Genomic DNA, 14,988 nt, shown 5'->3' on the forward strand with positions numbered 1-14,988 from the left:
GCACGTGCCACCATACCTGGATAAGTTTTTTGTATTTTTAGTAGAGACGAGGTTTCACTATGTTGGCCAGGCTGGTCTGGAACTCCTGACCTTAGGTGAGCCTTGACCTCCCAGAGTGCTGAGATTACAGGCCTAAGCCACCTTGCCCAGCCATGATTCTATTATTTCTAAGGTGAGGGAAAATTGTAAACATTTTGATTATCAATTTAAATACAAAGATAGAGTCTATAAAATCTAGGCAGAAAAGCATCAGTCTCTTACCGAAGAACTTTTATGTGTTTTGTATATCAAGAATCCCCACAGGTATCCTGCAAACTCGATCTTCTCCCATTTTACAGATGAGGGAAGCCTAAGCCTCAGAGAGGAAGTAACTCCCCAGGGTCACACAGCTGGGAAGCCACAGAGCACCTGATTATTCTTGCTCCCCCACTCATGCCCCACCACCATCTGTCACACAGCTCCCCCACGCTGGGTCCACAGGCTAGCAGGAAGGGTCGCTGGGAGGGCGGGAACCTGCGCACCAGCTGAAGTGACAGGGCCCAAGAAACCGCACCCCAGAGGCAGCCTCCACCGCCAGCTCAGGGGCAGAGGGGCTCGGGGTCTCAGCGCCTGCGGGTGGGAGATGGCATCAAGTCTGTACGGTGGACGCTGGGAGTCCTGCGGGTCGCCCGAGGACCACGTAGCCTCAGGGGAATGCTGGGCCAGAGAAGACCAGTACCTGCCCCGAGGAACCCCGGCCCCCCCTGCCCGCTTCCTACGCTGGGCTGACTGCCTGGACTGCGCTCCGCAGGCGCCGTGGCCTCCTTCCCGTTTGCTCTCGAGGCCCCTGTGGCCCCTGCCCTACCCTACTCTACCCCACCCCAGCTCCTCCAGCAAAGGTCTCCTAACCGGAGGCTGCTGTGCCACCTTGACAATGGCAGCCCTCATCTGCTACCGCGGAGAAGTCTTGAAACTCCTAGACTTTGGTCGCTTCTGTTCCTGCCAGGGAAGGACGCGCAGGGCCAGCCTCGTGACTTGGGTTCCCGCCCGGGCCTCGCCGTGTGCCTGCTGCTCTCCACGGGGCCTGCTGCCCACCACCCGTGACCCAGGGCTTTCTGCCGGCCGCCAGCACCAGCCTGACCCTCGGACGAGAGCCCAGTACTGCCCAACCCAGGCCTTTTTTAGGGTCCCCTTCTCTCCAGGTAAGGCCTCATTATCCCCACGTGGTCCCCCTCCTCCCCATGGCCGCCCCATGCCCATGTAGGGTTCCCGTTTTCCTGGCGTGTGTTCTCCGCCCTCTCCTTGTGGGGTCCTGGTCCTCTCCAGGCTTCTGGAAGGTGGGTGAACTGGAGACAACCATGGTCAGGGAGCCTCGGGAAGGCTGAGCAACGGCAGGAAAGAGACGGACTCAGCGCATTTCTCGGAAGTAAAGTGATGGGATCCCTAGGCAGCGGGAGTCCTGGCACCCAGGACCACAGTTTGAGGTGCCTGGTGCAAAATGAAAATGCAGGGCTCCTGCTCGGCAGTAACTCAGACGTCAAGATGGCGACAGCAGAGCTTCCAGCCAAGCCTAGAGCCCCGCCAAATGCAGGTCACACACCCGCAAACCGGCCCTACTGCATCTGCGAGTCGGGCGCCCAGGAAGGCACGGGGCTCAGGGGCTGCCTGGAGAGACCTGGCCCGGTTTCCCCGAGCGCCGCTCGAGAGCTGTGCCTGACCCAGGCTGCCGCGGCGCCGCCACCTGCCGGCCACCTTGGGCCTCTGCTGCGCCTCTCGGAGAGAAGGACCTTGTGTGGAGTGGCCAGGCGCCTCGTGACCCAGACAGTACCTTGGAAGAAGAGAAAACAGCCGAGGAGGGAGCATTCTGTAGGAGTTCCCATCAGCTACAGCACCCCAGTGACGGTGGCAGCACGCTACTGCCGCTCTTGAACTGCCCTGTTCTTTCCATCAGCAAGGTAAGAAGATGATTCCCCTATAGATAAGGAAATGAATTCAGAATTGGAGTTTTCTGGCCTGGTGCGATGGCTCACGCCACTCATCTCAATACTTTGAGAGGCCCAGGCAGGCGGATCATCTGCGGTTAGGTGTTTGAGAGAAGGCTGGCCAATATGGTGAAACCTCATCTCTACTAAAAACAAAAATTAGCCGGGCCTGATGGCAGATGCCTGTAATCCCAGCTTCTTGGGAACCTGAGGCAGGAGAATCACTTGAGCTCGGGAGTCTTGAGGTTGCAGTGAGCTGAGATTGCCCTACTACACTCCAGCCTGGGTGACAGAGTGAGACTCCATCGCAAAAAATAAAAAATTAAAAAAATTAAAAAAATTTTTTTTGGCGTTTTCTGGCTGCAGAGTCAATGGAGCGGCCTCCCGTGACCCTTCTCTATTCTCCAGGTGCTCCCCTGATCATTCTCTGGGTACCTGCCTCTGCCCCCCACTCTGGTGCTGACCCCCTGGGGCTGGGGGTGCAGCAGGTGGCCCAGGAACACACATTATCATAACCACCATATTGCCTGGGCACAAAGGTGGGGCTGTAATCCAGGGACAGTCTGGGGAACTCCTTTGTGGGAAATGGCTTCTGGAAAAGATGCTTACAAGACTCTGTCTCAAAAAAAAAAAAAAAAAAAAAAAAAAAGCAAACTCTAATCCTATACATTAGAAGAAAATGAACATCTGTTTCATCTCTCCAGCCTTCCCACTGCCCCATCAATTTCCAGTTACATTTTGTCACATATTATATGGGAAATTTCCCAGTTATTCACATTACAGCCAAGAATTTCGATTACATTGCATGGCTTCTATTGATTTTATTATTATAAAATAAAATCATCTTTTTTTTTTTTTTTTTTTTGAGATGGAGTCTTGCTCTGCTGCCCAGGCTGGAGTGCAGTGGCTCCATCTCTGCTCACTGTGACCTCTACCTCCTGGGTTCAAGCTATTGCCCTGCCTCAGCCTCCTGAGTAGCTGGGATTACAGATGTGTGACATCAAGCCTGGCTAATTTTTGTATTTTTAATAGAGACGGGCTTTCTCCATGTTGGTCAGGCTGGTCTCAAACTCCTGACCTCCGGTGATCAGCCCACCTCAGCCTTCTAAAGTGCTGGGATTACAGGCACGAGCCACCGTGCCCAGCCTGCAACCTCCTCCTCCCAGGTTCAAGCAATTCTCCTGCCTCAGCCTCTCGAGTAACTGGGACTACAGGCATGCACCACCCTGCTCAGCTAATTTTTGTATTTTTAGTAGAGATGGGGTTTCACCATGTTGGCCAGGATGGTCTCAATCTCTTGACTTTGTGATCCGCCCACCTCACCCTCCTAAAGTGCTGGGATTACAGGCGTGTGCCAAGCATCTCACTTCTTCTTTTTCTTTTCTTTTCTTTTTTTTTTTTTTTTTTGAAACATAGTTTTGCTCTTGCTGTCCAGGATGGAGTGCAGTGGTAGGATCTCAGCTCACTGCAACCTCCTGTCCAGGATGGAGTGCAGTGGTAGGATCTCAGCTCACTGCAACCTCTGCCTCCTGGGTTCAAGTGATTCTCCTGCCTCAGCCTCCCGAGTAGCTGGGACTACAGGCGTGCGCCACCATGCCCAGCTAATTTTTTTTTTTTTTTTTTTTTTTTAGGCGGAGTTTTGCTCGTTACCCAGGCTGGAGTGCAATGGCGCAATCTTGGCTCACCGCAACCTCCGCCTCCTGGGTTCAGGCAATTCTCCTGCCTCAGCCTCCTCAGTAGCTGGGATTACAGGCACGCGCCACCATGCCCAGCTAATTTTTGTATTTTTAGTAGAGACGGGGTTTCACCATGTTGACCAGGATGGTCTCGATCTGTCAACCTCGTGATCCACCCGCCTCGGCCTCCCAAAGTGCTGGGATTACAAGCTTGAGCCACCGCGCCCGGCCTAATTTTTGTATTTTTAGTAGAGACGGGGTTTCACCATGTTGACCAGGATGATCTCGATCTCTTGACCTCGTGATCTACTTGCCTCGGCCTCCCAAAATGTTGGAATTACAGGCGTGAGCCACCGCACCTGGCCTGAATTTTTTTTTTTTTGAGACAGAGTTTCGCTCTTGTTACCCAGGCTGGAGTGCAATGGCGCGATCTCGGCTCACCGCAACCTCCGCCTCCTGGGTTCAAGCAATTCTCCTGCCTCAGCCTCCCGAGTAGCTGGGACTACAGGCATGCGCCACCATGCCCACGCTAATTTTTTGTATTTTTAGTAGAGACGGGGTTTCACCGTGTTGACCAGGATGGTCTCAATCTCTTAACCTCGTGATCCACCTGCCTCAGCCTCCCAAAGTGCTGGGATTATAGGCGTGAGCCACTGCGCCCAGCCTAATTTTTGAATTTTTAGTAGAGACGGGGTTTCACCATGTTGGTCAGGCTGGTCTCCAACTCCTGACCTCAGGTGATCCTCCTGCCTCAACCTCCCAAAGTGCTGGGATTATAGGCGTCAGTCACCATGCTTGGCCAAAAGCTCACTTCTTGTTATTTCGTAGTATCTGTTGATTAATTTGGGGAGTATTGCCATCCTAACAAAATTGAATCTTCTGATCCATGAACATGGGCAGTGTTTCCATTTATTAGGTCTTTGTTGCCAATGTTCTGCAGTTTTCAGTGTTTGTCTTGCACTTCTTTTGTTAACTTTATTTATAACATTTATTTTTGATGCAGTTGTAAATTGAATTGTTTTCCTTTTTTTTTTTTTTTTTTTTTTTGAGACAGAGTTTCGCTCTTGTTACCTAGCCTGGAGTGCAATGGCACGATCTCGGCTCACCGCAACCTCCGCCTCCTGGGTTCAAGCAATTCTCCTGTCTCAGCCTCCTGAGTAGCTGGGATTACAGGCATGCACCACCATGCCCAGCTAATTTTTTGTATTTTTAGTAGAGACGGGGTTTCACCTTGTTGACCAAGGTTGGTCTCGATCTCTTGACCTTGTGATCCACCCGCCTCGGCCTCCCAAAGTGCTGGGATTACAGGCTTGAGCCACCGCGCCTGGCAGAATTGTTTTCCTAATTCAGTTTTTGATTGTTCATTGGCATTGATAGAAATACCCTTGGTTTTTACATATTGATTTTGCATCTTTTGTATCTTGCTTAACTTTTTTTTAGCTCTAATAGTTTGTGTGTGTGTGTGTGTGTGTGTGTGTGTGTGTGTGTGTGTGTGGATCCTGTCAGGATCATGTTATCTGCAAATATAGTTTTACTTTTTTTTTTTTGCCTAATTGTTCTGGATGGCACCTCCAGTACAATTTGAACAGAAGTGGTGAGAGCAGACACCTTTGCATTGTTCCTGATCTTAAAGCTTTCAGTCTTTCACCACTGGGTTAGATGTTTTTGTAGACGCCCTTTATCAGATTGAGGAAGTACCTGGCTACTGTTTTGTTTGGTGTTTTGCTTTTTGTTAAACATGAAAGGGTGTTGGCTTTTGTGAGCCCTTCCTGCATATATTGAGATAATTACATTCCTTTTGTTGTATAGTTAACACATTTTTGTTTATTTTTTTGACAGCGAGTCTCATTCCATCATCCAGGCTGGGGTGCAGTGGTGCAATCTCAGCTCACTGCAACCTCCATCTCCTGGGTTCAAGCAAGTCTCCTGCCTCAGCCTCCTAAGTAGCTGGGACTATAGTTGTGTGCCACTGTGCCCAGCTAATTTTTATATTTGTGATGGAGTTGGGGTTTCACCATGTTGACCAGGCTGGTCTCAAACTCCTGACCTCAAGTGATCCACCCACCTTGTCCTCCCAAAATGCTGAGATTACAGGCCTGAGCCACCATGCCCAGCTGGGTTAACCATTTTTAAAAGCAGTTAGTTACCTGGGTAGGGTAATGAATTAGGAACCAGGAAAATGGAAGACGAATGCAAGAGAGACTTTTAACTGTCTTTTGTTTTATTTTACTTTGAGATGGAATCTCTCTATATGCAGTGGCTACTCACAGGCATGATCTACCTTGGCCGGGCATGGTGGCTAATGCCTGTAATCCCAGCACTTTGGGAGGCTGAGGTGGGCAAATCACCTGATATCAGGAGTTTGAGACCAGCCTGGCCAACATGGTGAAACCCCAGCTGTACTAAAAATATAAAAGTTAGCCAGAGGTGGTTGCTCACACCTTTAATTCCAGCTACTTGGGGGGCTGAGGCAGAAGAATCGCTTGAACCCGGGAGGCAGAGGTTATAGTGAGCTGAGATCATACCACTGCACTCCAGTGTGGGCAACCGAGCAAGACTCTGTCTCAAAAAAAAAAAAAAAAAGAATAGCTCACTCACTACAGCCTTGAACTCCTGGTTCCAAGTCAGCCTCCTGCCTCAGCATCCTGAGTAGCTGGGACTATAGGCACATCACCGCACCTGACCTGCTCCTTTTATATTTTTTGGTTTCTTGGATGTATTTATTATTCAAAAAATTATGTTTTTGGTTTTTTTTTTTTTTTGAGACAGAGCCTTGCTCTGTCACCCAGGCTGGAGTGCGGTGGTGCCATCTTGGCTCACTGCAACCTCTGCTTCCCAGATTCAAGCAATTCTCCTGCCTCAACCTCTCAAGTAGCTAGGATTACAGCCACCACGCACAGCTAATTTTTGTATTTTTCGTAGAGATAGGGTTTCACCACGTTGGTCAGGCTGGTGTCGAACTCCAGACCTCAAGTGGTCCGCCCACCTTGGCCTCTCAAAGTGCTGGGATTACAGGAGTGAGTCACCACTAAATTATCTCAATTTTTATTATCTAAATCATTTTACTATCTAAATTATTACAATTTTTAAAAATTGTGATATATGGTATTAGATGTATACGTGAAACAAATATTGTGATAAAATGTACTATCTTAACCATTTTTAAGTGTATAGTTCAGTAGTGTTAAGTATAGTCACATTATACAACCTATTTCTAGAACTTTTTCATCTTGCAAAACTGCAACTCTTGGGCTGGGCACAGTGGCTTATGCCTGTAATCTCAGGATTTTGGGCAGCCAAGGTGAGAGGACTTCTTTCTTTCCCCTTTTTTTTTTTTTTTTTTTTGGTTCTGTTGCCCAGGCTGGAGTGCAGTGGCCCCATGTCAGCTCACTGTTCACTGCAACCTCTGCCTCCTGGGCTCAAGCCAGCCTCCTACCTCAGCCTCTGAAGTAGCTGGGACTGCAGGAATATGCCACCACACCTGGCTAATTTGTGTTTTGTTTGTTTTTTGAGATGGAATTTCCCTCTTATTACCCAGGCTGGAGTGCAATGGTGCAATCTAGGCTCACTCCAACCTCCACCTACCAGGTTCAAGTGATTCTCCTGCTTCAGCTTCGAGAGTAGCTGGGATTACAGGTGCCCACTACCACACCTGGCTAATTTTTATATTTTTATTAGAGATGGGGTTTCACCATGTTAGTCAGGCTGGTCTCAAACTCCTGACCTCAGGTGATCCAACCCCCTTGGCCTCCCAGAGTGCTGGGATTACAGGCACCTGGCCCCATCTCTCTTGGGGAAAAAAAAAGCAGCAGCTCACAGTGGAGTGGGGAGACAGACGCATAAGTTTGCTCACTTTTGAGTGTTGTGCAGCTGGTGCAGTAGCACGAGGAGGATCTGACCCAGCCTGGGGATTATAGGGAGGACCCCAGGAAAGTGATTTAGTCCGGATGACCAGGAGGCTGGAGATGGAGGGGGTCATCTCGGGCAGGGAAAGGAGCACAACAAGAGGTGGAGGTGGGACAGAGCTCAGAGGGCCGCCTGGGAGAAGATGGGTGGTCCAGTTGGCCTGGAGTTTGGGCATAGGACCAGGACTAGGGTGAGAGACAAGTGAGGCAGTTGTCTTGCATACAGAATTTCAGGCCCCAAACGTCAATGATCAACATAATATTTTAGTGTAATATTTAAAAATAAAAATTAATGCCAGAAAATCCATGATGAACTTATCAAATTTTAAATGACAGGATCAGTGACTGCTGTGCAGGCCACGGTGAATCCCGAGGCAAGAGAAATGTCAGTGATAGTGATCTGTGTTCATTTAAAAATCCGATTTTAGGCTGGGCACAGTGGCTCATGCCTGTAATCCCAGCACTTTGGGAGGCTGAGGAGGGAGGATGACTTGAACCCAGGAGTTTGAAACCAGCCTGGGCAACATGGCAAGACCTCGGCTCTACAAAAAATTAAAAGATAGCCTGGCATGGTGGAATATGCCTGTATTCCCAGCTACTTGGGGCCGAGGTGGGAGGATCTCTTAAGTTTAGATTGCAGTGAGCCAAGGGGCACCATTGTACTTCAGCCTGGGTCACAGAGTGAGACTGCCTCAAAAATATAAAATAAGATAAATTTCTGACTTTTTTCATTATGGATTTTTCCCAGTAATTAAAAACTATTGCAGTCAAATATTATCTCAATGATTGAGTTTTTAAGCGTTGTGCCTGAGACAAGTGCCTTACCTCACCTCAGGCTCCCTCTCTGTAGCAAGAATGGGTTTTCTTTGAGATGGAGTCTTGCTATGTCACCCAGGCTTGTGTGCGGTGGTGCGATCTGGGCTCACTACCACCTCCGCCTCCAGGGTTCAAGCAATTCTCCTGCCTCTACCTCCTAAGTAGCTGGGATTACAGGTGTCTGCCACCAGGCCTGGCTAATTTTTTGTATTTCTAGTAGAGACGGGGTTTCACTATGTTGGCCAGGCTGGCCTCAAACTCCTGACCTTGTGATCCACCTGCCTCGGTTTCCCAAAGGGATTACAGGAGCAAGCCACCATGCCCAGCCTCACGAAGGAGTTTTCAGTGGTAGATTGGGACACTTGAATTTTCTCTTGTTGGCTGTCAGAAGTCACTGAAATCCCTCAATTAGAAGAATGTGTTTGTATCTACCGCTGAGGAAAACTGATGTGGCTGCTGTGTGGTGGGTTAAGATACAGGCAAGACAGGTCAGAATGGCTGCGTTAATCCAGGCAGGAACTTGAGAAGGGGCAGTAAGAGAAGGACAGTGGAAAGTAGAGTGGACCCATTCCAGAGACACTCGAAGCCCAGGCCAGGGGAAGCCCTGGGTCTGAGAGCTGAGGAGAGGGCAGGGTCTAGACAATGCTACCATCTGAATGCTGGTGTCCCCCCAAATTCATATGTTGAAAGCTAATCCCTAAGGCAAGAGTATGAAGAGGTGGTGCCTTTAGGTGATCCGCTCCTGAAGGCTCCTCCCTCAAGAATGGGATTCGTATCCTTATAAAAGGGGCTTACGGGGGCCTGTGGGTTCCTTCTGCCTGTGAAGAAGCAGCAAAAAGGGCACAGTCTAGGAGAGAGGCCCTCGCAGATACCAGGTCTCCCAGTGCTTTGATCTTGGATTTCCAGCCTCCGAGACAGCGAGCAACACATTTCTGTTGTTTAAAAGAGATCCCATCTAACATGATAGCAGCTCCAGCAGACTAAGACAACATACCGGCTCTTGGCCATGCAAGCTGGGAGCTGTTTCTCCTTTACTGAGGTAGGAAAGACAGCAGCAGTTCACGGGTGGAAGAGGCTGAAATCAGAGTGGAACACTTTACTTGGAGTCTGAAGTGGTTTTTTTTTGTTTTGTTTTGTTTGTTTGTTTGTTTGTTTTTCCTGAGACTAAGTTTTGCTCTTGTTACCCAGGCTGGAGTGCAATGGCGCCATCTCGGCTCACCATAACCTCTGCCTCCCGGGTTCAAGCGATTCTCCTGCCTCAGCCTCCTGAGTAACTAAGATTATAGGCATGTGCTGCCACACCTGGCTAATTTTGTATTTTTAGTAGAGACAGGATTTTTCCATGTTGGTCAGGCTGGTCTTGAACTCCTGACCTCAGGTGATCCGCCCTCTTCAGCCTCCCAAAGTGCTGGGATTACAGGTGTGAGCCACTGCGTCCGGAGAGTCTGAAATTTGATAGGGCACCAAAGGGAGATGTTTGCCAAGCCACTGGGTTACTGAGGAAGAAAGCTGCTCCTGCAGAGCCCCTGATATGGGCACCATCAGATGGCATCGCCCACAGGAAGGAGAAGCTGCTTGGAGGAGTGGCTCCAAGTAGGTGGGGTACACACAGATGGTAGCTGAAGCCACTGGATAAGGGGGTTACCAGTGAGAGAATGTTGAGAAGAGAGAAAGGTGGAAACACTCTTCTTTGAGGGGAAGCTCCAAGGAGGATGCAGTCAAGAGACAGAGGCTGCAGAAGGGTCAAAAGAGATAAGAGATAAGGTCTGCAAGGTGTCCTTGTGGCTAGAGGGTGTCTGCAGAAGGCAGGGTTGAAGGCCGCCTGCAGGGGCTGGGAACCTGGGGGCCCTGGTGGAGCTGCAAGCAACTGTTGTCAACTCTTCCCAGGAGCTTGTTCCTGCAAAGGGCAATGGAAGGGAAGGAGGTATTGAATGGAATGGCAGGTGGCAGGCCAGGCACAGTGTCACGCCTGTAACCTCAACACTTTGGGAGGCCCAGGCAGGAGGATCACTTGAGCTTAGGAGTTTGAGACCAGCCTGAGCAACATGGCAAATCCCTGTCTCTGTAAAAAATACAAAAAGTAGCTGGGTGTGGCAGCAAACACCTGTAGTCTTAGCTACTTGTGGAGCCTGAGGCAGGAGGATCACTTGAGCTTAGGAGTTTGAGACCAGCCTGAGCAACATGGCAAATCCCTGTCTCTGTAAAAAATACAAAAAGTAGCTGGGTGTGGCAGCAAACACCTGTAGTCTTAGCTACTTGTGGAGCCTGAGGCAGGAGGATCACTTGAGCCTGGGAGGTCGAGGCTGCAGTGAGCTGTGTTCATACCACTGCATTCTGGCCTGGGCAACAGAGTGAGTGTCAAAACAACAACAAAAAATGGCGGGTGATGGCTGAGATCACTGCTGTAGGACCCCCAGGAGGGGTGAGGAGGGGCTCGCTGGCACAGGAGAAGGGGTGCTTTAGAGAAAGACTGGTTTCCTTGGGGCCTTGGGGTGATAGGGAGTGCTCAGGGTGTCTGTGAATGTATGTAAATCAGAGGGTGCGAATCCCTCTGGGAGGTCTGTCCTTCCCTTTGTTGGAGAAGATAGGGTACCTCTCTTGACAGGGAGGGCAGAGAAGGAGAGGTGAGGGGCCTGAGGGAAGAGGCTTGGCATAGAGGCCAGGGAGATGGAAATGAGAACGGTCAGGACCTCCTGGAAGAGGGTCTATCTGGGCTAGCAGCTGGGGCTGCTACCAGGGTGGCTGCTGGGAGGGCAGGGCATTTGGAGGCCCCAAATCTGCGTCATCACAGATTCTCTCCAGCAGGGCCCCACCTCCTGGATGGAGAGGCCTGGGAGGTGCAGCAGGGAAGCTGGGGATAGCAACGATCTAGGGCCCTCAGTAGCCTCCTCCAGTGGGCTCAGGGGCCTGAGGCTAGTGGTGAGGAGCTGACTCTACCTCTGGGTGAGCAGGGGAAGCTTCTCAGGCTGCCTCCAGAAGACGGAGGTTGGGTTCTTTAGCTCTGGCCCCTGAGACCCCGAGGCACAGGTGCTTCCTGCAGGGGAAGACTTGCTAATACCCCAAGCAAGGCCTGGTAAGGGAGGAAGAGCTTGGGGTCCCCCTTTGGCATCTGGGGGAAAGTGCTGGGGAGTATGCACAGGCCTCGGTGAACCTGAAAGAGAAGCAGGCTGGGCTGGTAAAGGGACCTTCACAGCAGACACCCCAGGCCTCCACACTCAGGCAGACCTGGAGCTCTAGAAACTGAGGCTGTGGTTCTCCCAGCCAGCTGGGGTGCCCAGCCCGGTCCTGCTCAGCCACCATGGTGGGGGCTCACCCTGCAGGCTTTGTGAGCTGGATGCTGGCTGAATCAGGCCAGCCCCACCTGCAACTCAGGGGGAGGAGCAGGGGAGACACAGGATATCCCCACCTTCAGACCCTCTGAAGCTTCCCTGGCAGCAGCCTGGCCCCTCATCATGGCCCTCAGTGGAAAAGCCTGGAGTAGGGGGCAGCTGCTTCCTGCTCAGTCCCCTCAGCTTCTCATCAGCAATTCTCTCTCATGTCACCACGTCCCTGCACTAAACCCCCTTACTCCCTCTTTTTAAAATAGTGTGATTTTTCTTGGCTGGTTGGGGCCTAACTGAGATACTTAGTTGCTACAGCCCCAGACCTGGAAAGTGGAGTTAATCCTTGGAAGCCTGCAGACCAGTTCCACTGGGCTGTGGGACCCTAGCATGAGTGTGAGGCCCACTATGGCTGACTGGGTCTCAGGGGCCAGAAGTCCCCATGGGTGCCCCAAGTGGGTGCCTCGCTACACAGGTATAGGGAGGGGCAGACAGGCCACAGCAGCAGGCAGAGTTGGGCCAGGTCAATGCAGGCCTGAAGAGGCAGCCAGTGGCCACTCAAGGCAGTGGTACCCCTGGAGCTTCTAGGCTGGTGGCTGAGGCTGTCACACTCCCCACAAGAATTAGAGCCATGCTCACACCCCTCCCCACCATCCAGTTCCTCCTCTGCTAAAATGTGGAGCACTGTCTCCCAGCCTTGGAGCTCAGGGGCAGCAGATAACCCAGTACTTGGGAGAACATCTATCAAATGTAAAAGGCCATAACCTTGACCCAGCTGTTCTCCAGATGATTTGTGTAAAATAAAGCATGTGAGGTTATTCGCTATAGCAGTTTGTAATGGCCAAACATAGCAAACAACCCTAAATGTCCAGCAATGGTGACTAGATTAATTGTGATCCTTCCACACAAGGAACGCCATGTAGCTATTAAAAAAGAGGAGCTCTGTATGTGTTTATGAAAGATGAGTTACAAGATACACATAGTTAAAAGGAGAGTTCAGAACAGTGTATATGATAGCGTTTGCATTAAATATAACAAATATACTTGTCTATTTGCATGTATGACTGAATTTGGAAGGATATACAATAGACTGGCACTGCCTTGAGATTGGGAGCCCTAGAGGACAGGGAGGGAAGGGAGACTTCATTTACTGTACGTGTTTGAATCTTTTGAATTTTGTACTATGTGTGTAACTCACATTTTCAAAACAGAGCATTTAGAAACAAATAGGCCAGATGTGGTGGCTCACATCTATAATCCCAGTGCTTTGGGAGGCTGAGGCAGGAGGACTGATTCAGCTGGGAGGACTGAGTGAGCTGGGGACGTCAAGGCTGCAGTGAGCCATGATCCTGCCACTGCACTCCAGCCTGGGTGACAGTGAGATTCTGTCTCCAAAAAAAAAAAAAAAAAAAAAAAAACTGGGATGACACAGTAGTGTCTTCACTTGCATCCTACTCCACTGCTAGCTACGTGACCCCGGACAAGTTAATTTACCTCTGTGCCCCAGTTTCTGTAAAACAGTGATACCTTTTTGGAAAGGTTATTTTGAAGAGCAAGTGAATGAATATGTGAAGAGCTGGAAGAGCGCCTGCCACTGAGTCAGCATTATGAAGTGTTAGATATTGCTATTTTGCTGCCCCAGACTTAACTCCAAAGCAACGCCACTTGAGCCATGCCGGCTCTCCCTGCTGCTGCTTCTACCTAAATACTTTACTCATTTAACAAATAATTTTTTTTTTTTTAAATAGGGTCTTTTTTTTTTTTTTTTTTTTTTTTTTGAGACAGAGTTTCCCTCTTGCTGCCCAGGCTGGAGTGCAATGGTGCGATCTCGGCTCACTGCAACCTCCGACTCCCGGGTTCAAGCGATCCTCCCACCTCAGCCTTCAGAGTAGCTGGGACTCCACGTGAGTGCCACCACACCCCCTAATTATTTACTTTGTTTTTTGGAGAGACGGGGTCGCACTGTTACCCAGGCCAGTCTCAAGTTCCTGGACTTAAGCGATCCTCCTGCCTCAGCTTCCCAAAGTACTGGAATTACTGGCATGAGCCAACACGCCCGGCCTTAACAAATAAATTTTCTTTCTTTTTGAGATGGAGTCTCGCTCTGTCGCCCAGGCTGGAGTGCAGTGGCGCGATCTCGGCTCACTGCAACCTTCGCTTCGCCAGTTCAAGGGCCTCGGTCTCCCAAAGTGGTGGGATTAAAGGCGTGGGTCACCACGCCCAGACTCAGGTGATCTTTTTTTTTTTTTTTTTGAGACGGAGTTTCGCTCTTGTTACCCAGGCTGGAGTGCCATGGCGCGATCTCGGCTCACCGCAACCTCCACCTCCTGGGTTCAGGCAATTCTCCTGCCTCAGCCTCCTGAGTAGCTGGGATTACAGGCACGTGCCACCATGCCCAGCTAATGTTTTGTATTTTTAGTAGAGACGGGGTTTCACCGTGTTGACCAGGATGGTCTCGATCTCTCGACCTCGTGATCCACCCGCCTCGGCCTCCCAAAGTGCTGGGATTACAGGCTTGAGCCACCGCGCCCGGCCCAACTCTGGTGATTTTTTAACAAGTCCAGCCGTAGCTGCAGGTATCCTGGTTCTGTAGGAACGAGGAAGTATGGACGGATCCGCACCCGGATCCATGGATGGGATGGATCTCAGGGAGGCGCTGGACGGAGGGAAATGCTCTGGTTTGCTAAGCCTGGCACCGACCGAGACCCACCCGCAAAGCGACCCGTGGAAGTCCCTGGCGGCCTCCTCCGCCCTGCAGGTGGCTCTCGACCTGCTCTCGGGCCATCTGGTGACGCCGACTTGGCAGCCACCACCTTAATTGGCGCGTCATACCAACCAGGGAACCCGTGGGCGGGCAGAGGCCCAGCTCTCCGGCCAGCCAGCCCGGGCACCTCTCCCTGCCATGTGAGGCCAGAAAGTTACTTCTCCGAGGCTGTTTCCAGTGACCAGAAATACCTCCCGCCCGAGGTTCTGTGGGGTGGGGGAGGTTCGTGCACTTCTCACAGAAAACGTCGCACAGACCCGCGACTGCCTTTATTAAGAGCTCTCAGGAGGCTGCCTGGAGCCGGGGGTGTCTCCGGCCCCATGCTCGCGGGCATCGGGGCGAAGCTGTGCCCCCGAGAGGGCCAACGGGAACTCCACGGTCCCTCAACTTCCGGCGTTGGAGGGCTCCTAGCTCGGGGCTGCCGGGAGCAGCGGCATGAGTGCGTGCCGGGGCCGCGCGCGGGGTCTCTGGGGCCTCGAACTTCAGGGCTGTCGGAGTCTAGAGAGCCAGCCACACTAGAGAAACTGAGGCCGCCCGATTACACCA

This window comes from Saimiri boliviensis, chromosome 5 (genome assembly GCF_048565385.1).
Source record: "Saimiri boliviensis isolate mSaiBol1 chromosome 5, mSaiBol1.pri, whole genome shotgun sequence".
Lineage (NCBI taxonomy): Eukaryota > Metazoa > Chordata > Mammalia > Primates > Cebidae > Saimiri > Saimiri boliviensis.